Source organism: Petromyzon marinus, chromosome 24, assembly GCF_048934315.1.
Source record: "Petromyzon marinus isolate PM22_M1 ecotype Great Lakes invasive population chromosome 24, UKy_Petmar_22M1.pri1.0, whole genome shotgun sequence".
NCBI classification, from domain to species: domain Eukaryota; kingdom Metazoa; phylum Chordata; class Hyperoartia; order Petromyzontiformes; family Petromyzontidae; genus Petromyzon; species Petromyzon marinus.
The window spans coordinates 39381-56319 of NC_133690.1; positions in this window are offsets into that span (position 1 = coordinate 39381).

Here is a 16939-nt window from a genome sequence, read left to right on the forward strand (position 1 = left end):
ATTCCTGCTCGTCCAGATGGGGAGAATTCAATCACATTCATTCCCAGCGACGTTTCTTATGGGATTTAATAAGCGACAACATTTTGACCCCAAGCCTAGAGGATTCTGGGATGTTTGTGTTTTTTTGGTAATAACTCTGGAAGGAAACTTCGGAGACCCATCAAGGTGGTACTCGTACTGCTCGCCTCATCGAGAGGAATCCAAAGATATGAGTGGTTAAGCTATGGAGTATAAAATGGACGAGCGACCAATAAAACAACATGTATTAAGGGGTTGAATGCTTTTTGCTATTCACAAAATAAAACAAAAGCAGGCAGGCAAATATCTGATTTAACACAGCACAGCAAAATCAGTTGCACCATTCAATTCCACTCGTCCAGACGGGGAGCATTCAATCACATTTATTCGATGCGACGTTTCTTATGGGATTTAATAAGCGACAACATTTTGACCCCAAACCGAGAGGATTCTGGGATGTTTGTGGTTTTTTGGTAAAAACTCTGGAAGGAAACGTCGCAGACCCATCAAGCTGGTACTCGTACTGCTCGCCTCGTCGAGAAGAATCCAAAGATATGAGTGGTTTAGCTATGGGATATGAAATGGACGGGGGACCAATAAAACAACATGAATTATGGATTGAATGCTTTTTGCTATTCACAAAATTAAAAAAGCAGTCATGCAAATATCTGAATTAACACAGCACAGCAAAATCAGTTGCACCATTCAATTCCGCTCGTCCAGACGGGGAGCATTCAATCACATTAATTCGATGCGACCTTTCTTATGGGAATTAATAAGCGACAACATTTTGACCCCAAACCGAGAGGATTCTGGGATTTTTGTGGCTTTTTGGTAAAAACTCTGGAAGGAAACGTCGCTGTCCCATCAAGGTGGTACTCGTACTGCTCGCCTCGTCGAGAGGAATCCAAAGATATAAGTAGTTAAGCTATGGGATATGAAATGGACGAGCGACCAATAAAACAACATGTATTAAGGGGTTGAATGCTTTTTGCTATTCACAAAATTAAACAAAAGCAGTCAGGCAAATATCTGATTTAACACAGCACAGCAAAATCAGTTGCACCATTCAATTCCGCTCGTCCAGACGGGGAGCATTCAATCACATTTATTCGATGCGACGTTTCTTATGGGATTTAATAAGCGACAACATTTTGACCCCAAACCGAGAGGATTCTGGGATGTGTGTGGTTTTTTGGTAATAACTCTGGAAGGAAACGTCGCAGACCCATCAAGGTGGTACTCGTACTGCTCGCCTCGTCGAGAGGAATCCAAAGATATGACTGTTTTAGCTATGGGATATGAAATGGACGGGGGACCAATAAAACAACATGAATTATGGATTGAATGATTTTTGCTATTCACAAAATTAAACAAAAGCAGTCATGCAAATATCTGAATTAACACAGCACAGCAAAATCAGTTGCACCATTCAATTCCTGCTCGTCCAGATGGGGAGAATTCAATCACATTCATTCCCAGCGACGTTTCTTATGGGATTTAATAAGCGACAACATTTTGACCCCAAGCCTAGAGGATTCTGGGATGTTTGTGTTTTTTTGGTAATAACTCTGGAAGGAAACTTCGCAGACCCATCAAGGTGGTACTCGTACTGCTCGCCTCGTCGAGAGGAATCCAAAGATATGAGTGGTTAAGCTATGGGATATGAAATGGACGAGCGACCAATAAAACAACATGTATTAAGGGGTTGAATGCTTTTTGCTATTCACAAAATAAAACAAAAGCAGGCAGGCAAATATCTGATTTAACACAGCACAGCAAAATCAGTTGCACCATTCAATTCCACTCGTCCAGGCGGGGAGCATTCAATCACATTTATTCGATGCGACGTTTCTTATGGGATTTAATAAGCGACAACATTTTGACCCCAAACCGAGAGGATTCTGGGATGTTTGTGTTTTTTTGGTAATAACTCTGGAAGGAAACTTCGGAGACCCATCAAGGTGGTACTCGTACTGCTCGACTCGTCGAGAGGAATCCAAAGATATGAGTGGTTAAGCTATGGGATATGAAATGGACGAGCGACCAATAAAAAAACATGTATTATGGGGTTGAATGCTTTTTGCTATTCACAAAATTAAACAAAAGCAGTCATGCAAATATCTGATTTAACACAGCACTGCAAAATCAGTTGCACCATTCAATTCCGCTCGTCCAGTTGGGGAGAATTCAATCACATTCATTCCCAGCGACGTTTCTTATGGGATTTAATAAGCGACAACATTTTGACCCCAAGCCTAGAGGATTCTGGGATGTTTGTGTTTTTTTGGTAATAACTCTGGAAGGAAACTTCGGAGACCCATCAAGGTGGTACTCGTACTGCTCGACTCGTCGAGAGGAATCCAAAGATATGAGTGGTTAAGCTATGGGATATGAAATGGACGAGCGACCAATAAAAAAACATGTATTATGGGGTTGAATGCTTTTTGCTATTCACAAAATTAAACAAAAGCAGTCATGCAAATATCTGATTTAACACAGCACTGCAAAATCAGTTACACCATTCAATTCCGCTCGTCCAGACGGGGAGCATTCAATCACATTTATTCGATGCGACGTTTCTTATGGGATTTAATAAGCGACAACATTTTGACCCCAAACCGAGAGGATTCTGGGATGTTTGTGGTTTTTTGGTAAAAACTCTGGAAGGAAACGTCGCAGACCCATCAAGCTGGTACTCGTACTGCTCGCCTCGTCGAGAGGAATCCAAAGATATGAGTGGTTTAGCTATGGGATATGAAATGGACGGGGGACCAATAAAACAACATGAATTATGGATTGAATGCTTTTTGCTATTCACAAAATTAAAAAAGCAGTCATGCAAATATCTGAATTAACACAGCACAGCAAAATCAGTTGCACCATTCAATTCCGCTCGTCCAGACGGGGAGCATTCAATCACATTCATTCGATGCGACCTTTCTTATGGGAATTAATAAGCGACAACATTTTGACCCCAAACCGAGAGGATTCTGGGATTTTTGTGGCTTTTTGGTAAAAACTCTGGAAGGAAACGTCGCTGTCCCATCAAGGTGGTACTCGTACTGCTCGCCTCGTCGAGAGGAATCCAAAGATATAAGTAGTTAAGCTATGGGATATGAAATGGACGAGCGACCAATAAAACAACATGTATTAAGGGGTTGAATGCTTTTTGCTATTCACAAAATTAAACAAAAGCAGTCAGGCAAATATCTGATTTAACACAGCACAGCAAAATCAGTTGCACCATTCAATTCCGCTCGTCCAGACGGGGAGCATTCAATCACATTTATTCGATGCGACCTTTCTTATGGGATTTAATAAGCGACAACATTTTGACCCCAAACCGAGAGGATTCTGGGATGTGTGTGGTTTTTTGGTAATAACTCTGGAAGGAAACGTCGCAGACCCATCAAGGTGGTACTCGTACTGCTCGCCTCGTCGAGAGGAATCCAAAAATATGAGTGTTTAGCTATGGGATATGAAATGGACGGGGGACCAATAAAACAACATGAATTATGGATTGAATGATTTTTGCTATTCACAAAATTAAACAAAAGCAGTCATGCAAATATCTGAATTAACACAGCACAGCAAAATCAGTTGCACCATTCAATTCCTGCTCGTCCAGTTGGGGAGAATTCAATCACATTCATTCCCAGCGACGTTTCTTATGGGATTTAATAAGCGACAACATTTTGACCCCAAGCCTAGAGGATTCTGGGATGTTTGTGTTTTTTTGGTAATAACTCTGGAAGGAAACTTCGGAGACCCATCAAGGTGGTACTCGTACTGCTCGCCTCGTCGAGAGGAATCCAAAGATATGAGTGGTTAAGCTATGGGATATGAAATGGACGAGCGACCAATAAAAAAACATGTATTATGGGGTTGAATGCTTTTTGCTATTCACAAAATTAAACAAAAGCAGTCATGCAAATATCTGATTTAACACAGCACAGCAAAATCATGTTGCACCATTCAATTCCGCTCGTCCAGACGGGGAGCATTCAATCACATTTATTCGATGCGACATTTCTTATGGGATTTAATAAGCGACAACATTTTGACCCCAAACCGAGAGGATTCTGGGATGTTTGTGGTTTTTTGGTAAAAACTCTGGAAGGAAACGTCGCAGACCCATCAAGGTGGTACTCGTACTGCTCGCCTCGTCGAGAGGAATCCAAAGATATGAGTGGTTTAGCTATGGGATATGAAATGGACGGGGGACCAATAAAACAACATGAATTATGGATTGAATGCTTTTTGCTATTCACAAAATAAAAAAAGCAGTCATGCAAATATCTGAATTAACACAGCACAGCAAAATCAGTTGCACCATTCAATTCCGCTCGTCCAGACAGGGAGCATTCAATCACATTCATTCGATGCGACCTTTCTTAAGGGAATTAATAAGCGACAACATTTTGACCCCAAACCGAGAGGATTCTGGGATTTTTGTGGCTTTTTGGTAATAACTCTGGAAGGAAACGTCGCAGACCCATAAAGGTGGTACTCGTACTGCTCGCCTCGTCGAGGGGAATCCAAAGATATGAGTGGTTTAGCTATGGGATATGAAATGTACGGGGGACCAATAAAACAACATGAATTATGGATTGAATGCTTTTTGCTATTCACAAAATTAAACAAAAGCAGTCATGCAAATATCTGAATTAACACAGCACAGCAAAATCAGTTGCACCATTCAATTCCAGCTCGTCCAGATGGGGAGAATTCAATCACATTCATTCCCAGCGACGTTTCTTATGGGATTTAATAAGCGACAACATTTTGACCCCAAACCTAGAGGATTCTGGGATGTTTGTGTTTTTTTGGTAATAACTCTGGAAGGAAACGTCGCAGACCCATCACGGTGGTACTCGTACTGCTCGCCTCGTCGAGAGGAATCCAAATATATAAGTGGTTAAGCTATGGGATATGAAATGGACGAGCGACCAATAAAACAACATGTATTAAGGGGTTGAATGCTTTTTGCTATTCACAAAATAAAACAAAAGCAGGCAGGCAAATATCTGATTTAACACAGCACAGCAAAATCAGTTGCACCATTCAATTCCACTTGTCCAGACGGGGAGCATTCAATCACATTTATTCGATGCGACGTTTCTTATGGGATTTAATAAGCGACAACATTTTGACCCCAAACCGAGAGGATTCTGGGATGTTTGTGGTTTTTTTTGTAATAACTCTGGAAGGAAACTTCGGAGACCCATCAAGGTGGTACTCGTACTGCTCGCCTCGTCGAGAGGAATTCAAAGATATGAGTGGTTAAGCTATGGGATATGAAATGGACGAGCGACCAATAAAAAAACATGTATTATGGGGTTGAATGCTTTTTGCTATTCACAAAATTAAACAAAAGCAGTCATGCAAATATCTGATTTAACACAGCACTGCAAAATCAGTTGCACCATTCAATTCCGCTCGTCCAGACGGGGAGCATTCAATCACATTTATTCGATGCGACGTTTCTTATGGGATTTAATAAGCGACAACATTTTGACCCCAAACCGAGAGGATTCTGGGATGTTTGTGGTTTTTTGGTAAAAACTCTGGAAGGAAACGTCGCAGTCCCATCAATCTGGTACTCGTACTGCTCGCCTCGTCGAGAGGAATCCAAAGATATGAGTGGTTAAGCTATGGGATATGAAATGGACGGGGGACCAATAAAACAACATGAATTATGGATTGAATGCTTTTTGCTATTCACAAAATTAAAAAAAGCAGTCATGCAAATATCTGAATTAACACAGCACAGCAAAATCAGTTGCACCATTTAATTCCGCTCGTCCAGACGGGGAGCATTCAATCACATTCATTCGATGCGACCTTTCTTATGGGAATTAATAAGCGACAACATTTTGACCCCAAACCGAGAGGATTCTGGGATTTTTGTGGCTTTTTGGTAAAAACTCTGGAAGGAAACGTCGCTGACCCATCAAGGTGGTACTCGTACTGCTTGCCTCGTCGAGAGGAATCCAAAGATATAAGTAGTTAAGCTATGGGATATGAAATGTACGAGCGACCAATAAAACAACATGTATTAAGGGGTTGAATGCTTTTTGCTATTCACAAAATTAAACAAAAGCAGTCAGGCAAATATCTGATTTAACACAGCACAGCAAAATCAGTTGCACCATTCAATTCCGCTCGTCCAGACGGGGAGCATTCAATCACATTTATTCGATGCGACGTTTCTTATGGGATTTAATAAGTGACAACATTTTGACCCCAAACCGAGAGGATTCTGGGATGTGTGTGGTTTTTTGGTAATAACTCTGGAAGGAAACGTCGCAGACCCATCAAGGTGGTACTCGTACTGCTCGCCTCGTCGAGAGGAATCCAAAGATATGAGAGTTTTAGCTATGGGATATGAAATGGACGGGGGACCAATAAAACAACATGAATTATGGATTGAATGATTTTTGCTATTCACAAAATTAAACAAAAGCAGTCATGCAAATATCTGAATTAACACAGCACAGCAAAATCAGTTGCACCATTCAATTCCTGCTCGTCCAGATGGGGAGAATTCAATCACATTCATTCCCAGCGACGTTTCTTATGGGATTTAATAAGCGACAACATTTTGACCCCAAGCCTAGAGGATTCTGGGATGTTTGTGTTTTTTTGGTAATAACTCTGGAAGGAAACTTCGGAGACCCATCAAGGTGGTACTCGTACTGCTCGCCTCGTCGAGAGGAATCCAAAGATATGAGTGTTTTAGCTATGGGATATGAAATGGACGGGGGACCAATAAAACAACATGAATTATGGATTGAATGATTTTTGCTATTCACAAAATTAAACAAAAGCAGTCATGCAAATATCTGAATTAACACAGCACAGCAAAATCAGTTGCACCATTCAATTCCTGCTCGTCCAGATGGGGAGAATTCAATCACATTCATTCCCAGCGACGTTTATTATGGGATTTAATAAGCGACAACATTTTGACCCCAAGCCTAGAGGATTCTGGGATGTTTGTGTTTTTTTGGTAATAACTCTGGAAGGAAACTTCGGAGACCCATCAAGGTGGTACTCGTACTGCTCGCCTCGTCGAGAGGAATCCAAAGATATGAGTGGTTAAGCTATGGGATATGAAATGGACGAGCGACCAATAAAAAAACATGTATTATGGGGTTGAATGCTTTTTGCTATTCACAAAATTAAACAAAAGCAGTCATGCAAATATCTGATTTAACACAGCACAGCAAAATCAGTTGCACCATTCAATTCCGCTCGTCCAGACGGGGAGCATTCAATCACATTTATTCGATGCGACATTTCTTATCGGATTTAATAAGCGACAACATTTTGACCCCAAACCGAGAGGATTCTGGGATGTTTGTGGTTTTTTGGTAAAAACTCTGGAAGGAAACGTCGCAGACCCATCAAGGTGGTACTCGTACTGCTCGCCTCGTCGAGAGGAATCCAAAGATATGAGTGGTTTAGCTATGGGATATGAAATGGACGGGGGACCAATAAAACTACATGAATTATGGATTTAATGCTTTTTGCTATTCACAAAATTAAAAAAATCAGTCATGCAAATATCTGAATTAACACAGCACAGCAAAATCAGTTGCACCATTCAATTCCGCTCGTCCAGACAGGGAGCATTCAATCACATTCATTCGATGCGACCTTTCTTATGGGAATTAATAAGCGACAACATTTTGACCCCAAACCGAGAGGATTCTGGGATTTTTGTGGCTTTTTGGTAATAACTCTGGAAGGAAACGTCGCAGACCCATAAAGGTGGTACTCGTACTGCTCGCCTCGTCGAGGGGAATCCAAAGATATGAGTGGTTTAGCTATGGGATATGAAATGGACGGGGGACCAATAAAACAACATGAATTATGGATTGAATGCTTTTTGCTATTCACAAAATTAAACCAAAGCAGTCATGCAAATATCTGAATTAACACAGCACAGCAAAATCAGTTGCACCATTCAATTCCTGCTCGTCCAGATGGGGAGAATTCAATCACATTCATTCCCAGCGACGTTTCTTATGGGATTTAATAAGCGACAACATTTTGACCCCAAACCGAGAGGATTCTGGGATGTTTGTGGTTTTTTGGTAAAAACTCTGGAAGGAAACGTCGCAGTCCCATCAATCTGGTACTCGTACTGCTCGCCTCGTCGAGAGAAATCCAAAGATATGAGTGGTTAAGCTATGGGATATGAAATGGACGGGGGACCAATAAAACAACATGAATTATGGATTGAATGCTTTTTGCTATTCACAAAATTAAAAAAAGCAGTCATGCAAATATCTGAATTAACACAGCACAGCAAAATCAGTTGCACCATTCAATTCCGCTCGTCCAGACGGGGAGCATTCAATCACATTCATTCGATGCGACCTTTCTTATGGGAATTAATAAGCGACAACATTTTGACCCCAAACCGAGAGGATTCTGGGATTTTTGTGGCTTTTTGGTAAAAACTCTGGAAGGAAACGTCGCTGACCCATCAAGGTGGTACTCGTACTGCTTGCCTCGTCGAGAGGAATCCAAAGATATAAGTAGTTAAGCTATGGGATATGAAATGTACGAGCGACCAATAAAACAACATGTATTAAGGGGTTGAATGCTTTTTGCTATTCACAAAATTAAACAAAAGCAGTCAGGCAAATATCTGATTTAACACAGCACAGCAAAATCAGTTGCACCATTCAATTCCGCTCGTCCAGACGGGGAGCATTCAATCACATTTATTCGATGCGACGTTTCTTATGGGATTTAATAAGTGACAACATTTTGACCCCAAACCGAGAGGATTCTGGGATGTGTGTGGTTTTTTGGTAATAACTCTGGAAGGAAACGTCGCAGACCCATCAAGGTGGTACTCGTACTGCTCGCCTCGTCGAGAGGAATCCAAAGATATGAGAGTTTTAGCTATGGGATATGAAATGGACGGGGGACCAATAAAACAACATGAATTATGGATTGAATGATTTTTGCTATTCACAAAATTAAACAAAAGCAGTCATGCAAATATCTGAATTAACACAGCACAGCAAAATCAGTTGCACCATTCAATTCCTGCTCGTCCAGATGGGGAGAATTCAATCACATTCATTCCCAGCGACGTTTCTTATGGGATTTAATAAGCGACAACATTTTGACCCCAAGCCTAGAGGATTCTGGGATGTTTGTGTTTTTTTGGTAATAACTCTGGAAGGAAACTTCGGAGACCCATCAAGGTGGTACTCGTACTGCTCGCCTCGTCGAGAGGAATCCAAAGATATGAGTGTTTTAGCTATGGGATATGAAATGGACGGGGGACCAATAAAACAACATGAATTATGGATTGAATGATTTTTGCTATTCACAAAATTAAACAAAAGCAGTCATGCAAATATCTGAATTAACACAGCACAGCAAAATCAGTTGCACCATTCAATTCCTGCTCGTCCAGATGGGGAGAATTCAATCACATTCATTCCCAGCGACGTTTCTTATGGGATTTAATAAGCGACAACATTTTGACCCCAAGCCTAGAGGATTCTGGGATGTTTGTGTTTTTTTGGTAATAACTCTGGAAGGAAACTTCGCAGACCCATCAAGGTGGTACTCGTACTGCTCGCCTCGTCGAGAGGAATCCAAAGATATGAGTGGTTAAGCTATGGGATATGAAATGGACGAGCGACCAATAAAAAAACATGTATTATGGGGTTGAATGCTTTTTGCTATTCACAAAATTAAACAAAAGCAGTCATGCAAATATCTGATTTAACACAGCACAGCAAAATCAGTTGCACCATTCAATTCAGCTCGTCCAGACGGGGAGCATTCAATCACATTTATTCGATGCGACATTTCTTATCGGATTTAATAAGCGACAACATTTTGACCCCAAACCGAGAGGATTCTGGGATGTTTGTGGTTTTTTGGTAAAAACTCTGGAAGGAAACGTCGCAGACCCATCAAGGTGGTACTCGTACTGCTCGCCTCGTCGAGAGGAATCCAAAGATATGAGTGGTTTAGCTATGGGATATGAAATGGACGGGGGACCAATAAAACTACATGAATTATGGATTTAATGCTTTTTGCTATTCACAAAATTAAAAAAATCAGTCATGCAAATATCTGAATTAACACAGCACAGCAAAATCAGTTGCACCATTCAATTCCGCTCGTCCAGACAGGGAGCATTCAATCACATTCATTCGATGCGACCTTTCTTATGGGAATTAATAAGCGACAACATTTTGACCCCAAACCGAGAGGATTCTGGGATTTTTGTGGCTTTTTGGTAATAACTCTGGAAGGAAACGTCGCAGACCCATAAAGGTGGTACTCGTACTGCTCGCCTCGTCGAGGGGAATCCAAAGATATGAGTGGTTTAGCTATGGGATATGAAATGGACGGGGGACCAATAAAACAACATGAATTATGGATTGAATGCTTTTTGCTATTCACAAAATTAAACCAAAGCAGTCATGCAAATATCTGAATTAACACAGCACAGCAAAATCAGTTGCACCATTCAATTCCTGCTCGTCCAGATGGGGAGAATTCAATCACATTCATTCCCAGCGACGTTTCTTATGGGATTTAATAAGCGACAACATTTTGTCCCCAAACCTAGAGGATTCTGGGATGTTTGTGTTTTTTGGTAATAACTCTGGAAGGAAACGTCGCAGACCCATCAAGGTGGTACTCGTACTGCTCGCCTCATCGAGAGGAATCCAAAGATATGAGTGGTTTAGCTATGGGATATGAAATGGACGGGGGACCAATAAAACAACATGAATTATGGATTGAATGCTTTTTGCTATTCACAAAATTAAACAAAAGCAGTCAGGCAAATATCTGATTTAACAGAGCACAGCAAAATCAGTTGCACCATTCAATTCCGCTCGTCCAGACGGGGAGCATTCAATCACATTCATTCGATGCGACCTTTCTTATGGGAATTAATAAGCGACAACATTTTGACCCCAAACCGAGAGGATTCTGGGATGTGTGTGGTTTTTTGTTAATAACTCTGGAAGGAAACGTCGCAGACCCATCAAGGTGGTACTCGTACTGCTCGCCTCGTCGAGAGGAATCCAAAGATATGAGTGGTTTAGCTATGGGATATGAAATGGACGGGGGACCAATAAAACAACATGAATTATGGATTGAATGATTTTTGCTATTCACAAAATTAAACAAAAGCAGTCATGCAAATATCTGAATTAACACAGCACAGCAAAATAAGTTGCACCATTCAATTCCTGCTCGTCCAGATGGGGAGAATTCAATCACATTCATTCCCAGCGACGTTTCTTATGGGATTTAATAAGCGACAACATTTTGACCCCAAGCCTAGAGGATTCTGGGATGTTTGTGTTTTTTTGGTAATAACTCTGGAAGGAAACTTCGGAGACCCATCAAGGTGGTACTCGTACTGCTCGCCTCGTCGAGAGGAATCCAAAGATATGAGTGTTTTAGCTATGGGATATGAAATGGACGGGGGACCAATAAAACAACATGAATTATGGATTGAATGATTTTTGCTATTCACAAAATTAAACAAAAGCAGTCATGCAAATATCTGAATTAACACAGCACAGCAAAATCAGTTGCACCATTCAATTCCTGCTCGTCCAGATGGGGAGAATTCAATCACATTCATTCCCAGCGACGTTTCTTATGGGATTTAATAAGCGACAACATTTTGACCCCAAGCCTAGAGGATTCTGGGATGTTTGTGTTTTTTTGGTAATAACTCTGGAAGGAAACTTCGCAGACCCATCAAGGTGGTACTCGTACTGCTCGCCTCGTCGAGAGGAATCCAAAGATATGAGTGGTTAAGCTATGGGATATGAAATGGACGAGCGACCAATAAAAAAACATGTATTATGGGGTTGAATGCTTTTTGCTATTCACAAAATTAAACAAAAGCAGTCATGCAAATATCTGATTTAACACAGCACAGCAAAATCAGTTGCACCATTCAATTCCGCTCGTCCAGACGGGGAGCATTCAATCACATTTATTCGATGCGACATTTCTTATCGGATTTAATAAGCGACAACATTTTGACCCCAAACCGAGAGGATTCTGGGATGTTTGTGGTTTTTTGGTAAAAACTCTGGAAGGAAACGTCGCAGACCCATCAAGGTGGTACTCGTACTGCTCGCCTCGTCGAGAGGAATCCAAAGATATGAGTGGTTTAGCTATGGGATATGAAATGGACGGGGGACCAATAAAACTACATGAATTATGGATTTAATGCTTTTTGCTATTCACAAAATTAAAAAAATCAGTCATGCAAATATCTGAATTAACACAGCACAGCAAAATCAGTTGCACCATTCAATTCCGCTCGTCCAGACAGGGAGCATTCAATCACATTCATTCGATGCGACCTTTCTTATGGGAATTAATAAGCGACAACATTTTGACCCCAAACCGAGAGGATTCTGGGATTTTTGTGGCTTTTTGGTAATAACTCTGGAAGGAAACGTCGCAGACCCATAAAGGTGGTACTCGTACTGCTCGCCTCGTCGAGGGGAATCCAAAGATATGAGTGGTTTAGCTATGGGATATGAAATGGACGGGGGACCAATAAAACAACATGAATTATGGATTGAATGCTTTTTGCTATTCACAAAATTAAACCAAAGCAGTCATGCAAATATCTGAATTAACACAGCACAGCAAAATCAGTTGCACCATTCAATTCCTGCTCGTCCAGATGGGGAGAATTCAATCACATTCATTCCCAGCGACGTTTCTTATGGGATTTAATAAGCGACAACATTTTGTCCCCAAACCTAGAGGATTCTGGGATGTTTGTGTTTTTTGGTAATAACTCTGGAAGGAAACGTCGCAGACCCATCAAGGTGGTACTCGTACTGCTCGCCTCATCGAGAGGAATCCAAAGATATGAGTGGTTTAGCTATGGGATATGAAATGGACGGGGGACCAATAAAACAACATGAATTATGGATTGAATGCTTTTTGCTATTCACAAAATTAAACAAAAGCAGTCAGGCAAATATCTGATTTAACAGAGCACAGCAAAATCAGTTGCACCATTCAATTCCGCTCGTCCAGACGGGGAGCATTCAATCACATTCATTCGATGCGACCTTTCATATGGGAATTAATAAGCGACAACATTTTGACCCCAAACCGAGAGGATTCTGGGATGTGTGTGGTTTTTTGGTAATAACTCTGGAAGAAAACGTCGCAGACCCATCAAGGTGGTACTCGTACTGCTCGCCTCGTCGAGAGGAATCCAAAGATATGAGTGGTTTAGCTATGGGATATGAAATGGACGGGGGACCAATAAAACAACATGAATTATGGATTGAATGATTTTTGCTATTCACAAAATTAAACAAAAGCAGTCATGCAAATATCTGAATTAACACAGCACAGCAAAATAAGTTGCACCATTCAATTCCTGCTCGTCCAGATGGGGAGAATTCAATCACATTCATTCCCAGCGACGTTTCTTATGGGATTTAATAAGCGACAACATTTTGACCCCAAGCCTAGAGGATTCTGGGATGTTTGTGTTTTTTTGGTAATAACTCTGGAAGGAAACTTCGGAGACCCATCAAGGTGGTACTCGTACTGCTCGCCTCGTCGAGAGGAATCCAAAGATATGAGTGGTTAAGCTATGGGATATGAAATGGACGAGCGACCAATAAAAAAACATGTATTATGGGGTTGAATGCTTTTTGCTATTCACAAAATTAAAAAAGCAGTCATGCAAATATCTGAATTAACACAGCACAGCAAAATCAGTTGCACCATTCAATTCCGCTCTTCCAGACGGGGAGCATTCAATCACATTCATTCGATGCGACCTTTCTTATGGGAATTAATAAGCGACAACATTTTGACCCCAAACCGAGAGGATTCTGGGATTTTTGTGGCTTTTTGGTAATAACTCTGGAAGGAAACGTCGCAGACCCATGAAGGTGGTACTCGTACTGCTCGCCTCGTCGAGAGGAATCCAAAGATATGAGTGGTTTAGCTATGGGATATGAAATGGACGGGGGACCAATAAAACAACATGAATTATGGATTGAATGCTTTTTGCTATTCACAAAATTAAACAAAAGCAGTCATGCAAATATCTGAATTAACACAGCACAGCAAAATCAGTTGCACCATTCAATTCCTGCTCGTCCAGATGGGGAGAATTCAATCACATTAATTCCCAGCGACGTTTCTTATGGGATTTAATAAGCGACAACATTTTGACCCCAAACCTAGAGGATTCTGGGATGTTTGTGTTTTTTGGTAATAACTCTGGAAGGAAACGTCGCAGACCCATGAAGGTGGTACTCGTACTGCTCGCCTCGTCGAGAGGAATCCAAAGATATGAGTGGTTTAGCTATGGGATATGAAATGGACGGGGGACCAATAAAACAACATGAATTATTAATTGAATGCTTTTTGCTATTCACAAAATTAAACAAAAGCAGTCATGCAAATATCTGAATTAACACAGCACAGCAAAATCAGTTGCACCATTCAATTCCGCTCGTCCAGACGGGGAGCATTCAATCACATTCATTCGATGCGACCTTTCTTATGGGAATTAATAAGCGACAACATTTTGACCCCAAACTGAGAGGATTCTGGGATTTTTGTGGCTTTTTGGTAAAAACTCTGGAAGGAAACGTCGCTGACCCATCAAGGTGGTACTCGTACTGCTCGCCTCGTCGAGAGGAATCCAAAGATATAAGTAGTTAAGCTATGGGATATGAAATGCACGAGCGACCAATAAAACAACATGTATTAAGGGGTTGAATGCTTTTTGCTATTCACAAAATTAAACAAAAGCAGTCAGGCAAATATCTGATTTAACACAGCACAGCAAAATCAGTTGCACCATTCAATTCCGCTCGTCCAGACGGGGAGCATTCAATCACATTTATTCGATGCGACGTTTCTTATGGGATTTAATAAGCGACAACATTTTGACCCCAAGCCTAGAGGATTCTGGGATGTTTGTGTTTTTTTGGTAATAACTCTGGAAGGAAACTTCGGAGACCCATCAAGGTGGTACTCGTACTGCTCGCCTCGTCGAGAGGAATCCAAAGATATGAGTGGTTAAGCTATGGGATATGAAATGGACGAGCGACCAATAAAAAAACATGTATTATGGGGTTGAATGCTTTTTGCTATTCACAAAATTAAACAAAAGCAGTCATGCAAATATCTGATTTAACACAGCACAGCAAAATCAGTTGCACCATTCAATTCCGCTCGTCCAGACGGGGAGCATTCAATCACATTTATTCGATGCGACATTTCTTATGGGATTTAATAAGCGACAACATTTTGACCCCAAACCGAGAGGATTCTGGGATGTTTGTGGTTTTTTGGTAAAAACTCTGGAAGGAAACGTCGCAGACCCATCAAGGTGGTACTCGTACTGCTCGCCTCGTCGAGAGGAATCCAAAGATATGAGTGGTTAAGCTATGGGATATGAAATGGACGAGCGACCAATAAAAAAACATGTATTATGGGGTTGAATGCTTTTTGCTATTCACAAAATTAAAAAAGCAGTCATGCAAATATCTGAATTAACACAGCACAGCAAAATCAGTTGCACCATTCAATTCCGCTCGTCCAGACGGGGAGCATTCAATCACATTTATTCGATGCGACATTTCTTATGGGAATTAATAAGCGACAACATTTTGACCCCAAACTGAGAGGATTCTGGGATTTTTGTGGCTTTTTGGTAAAAACTCTGGAAGGAAACGTCGCTGACCCATCAAGGTGGTACTCGTACTGCTCGCCTCGTCGAGAGGAATCCAAAGATATAAGTAGTTAAGCTATGGGATATGAAATGCACGAGCGACCAATAAAACAACATGTATTAAGGGGTTGAATGCTTTTTGCTATTCACAAAATTAAACAAAAGCAGTCAGGCAAATATCTGATTTAACACAGCACAGCAAAATCAGTTGCACCATTCAATTCCGCTCGTCCAGACGGGGAGCATTCAATCACATTTATTCGATGCGACGTTTCTTATGGGATTTAATAAGCGACAACATTTTGACCCCAAGCCTAGAGGATTCTGGGATGTTTGTGTTTTTTTGGTAATAACTCTGGAAGGAAACTTCGGAGACCCATCAAGGTGGTACTCGTACTGCTCGCCTCGTCGAGAGGAATCCAAAGATATGAGTGGTTAAGCTATGGGATATGAAATGGACGAGCGACCAATAAAAAAACATGTATTATGGGGTTGAATGCTTTTTGCTATTCACAAAATTAAACAAAAGCAGTCATGCAAATATCTGATTTAACACAGCACAGCAAAATCAGTTGCACCATTCAATTCCGCTCGTCCAGACGGGGAGCATTCAATCACATTTATTCGATGCGACATTTCTTATGGGATTTAATAAGCGACAACATTTTGACCCCAAACCGAGAGGATTCTGGGATGTTTGTGGTTTTTTGGTAAAAACTCTGGAAGGAAACGTCGCAGACCCATCAAGGTGGTACTCGTACTGCTCGCCTCGTCGAGAGGAATCCAAAGATATGAGTGGTTAAGCTATGGGATATGAAATGGACGAGCGACCAATAAAAAAACATGTATTATGGGGTTGAATGCTTTTTGCTATTCACAAAATTAAAAAAGCAGTCATGCAAATATCTGAATTAACACAGCACAGCAAAATCAGTTGCACCATTCAATTCCGCTCGTCCAGACGGGGAGCATTCAATCACATTCATTCGATGCGACCTTTCTTATGGGAATTAATAAGCGACAACATTTTGACCCCAAACCGAGAGGATTCTGGGATTTTTGTGGCTTTTTGGTAATAACTCTGGAAGGAAACGTCGCAGACCCATGAAGGTGGTACTCGTACTGCTCGCCTCGTCGAGAGGAATCCAAAGATATGAGTGGTTTAGCTAT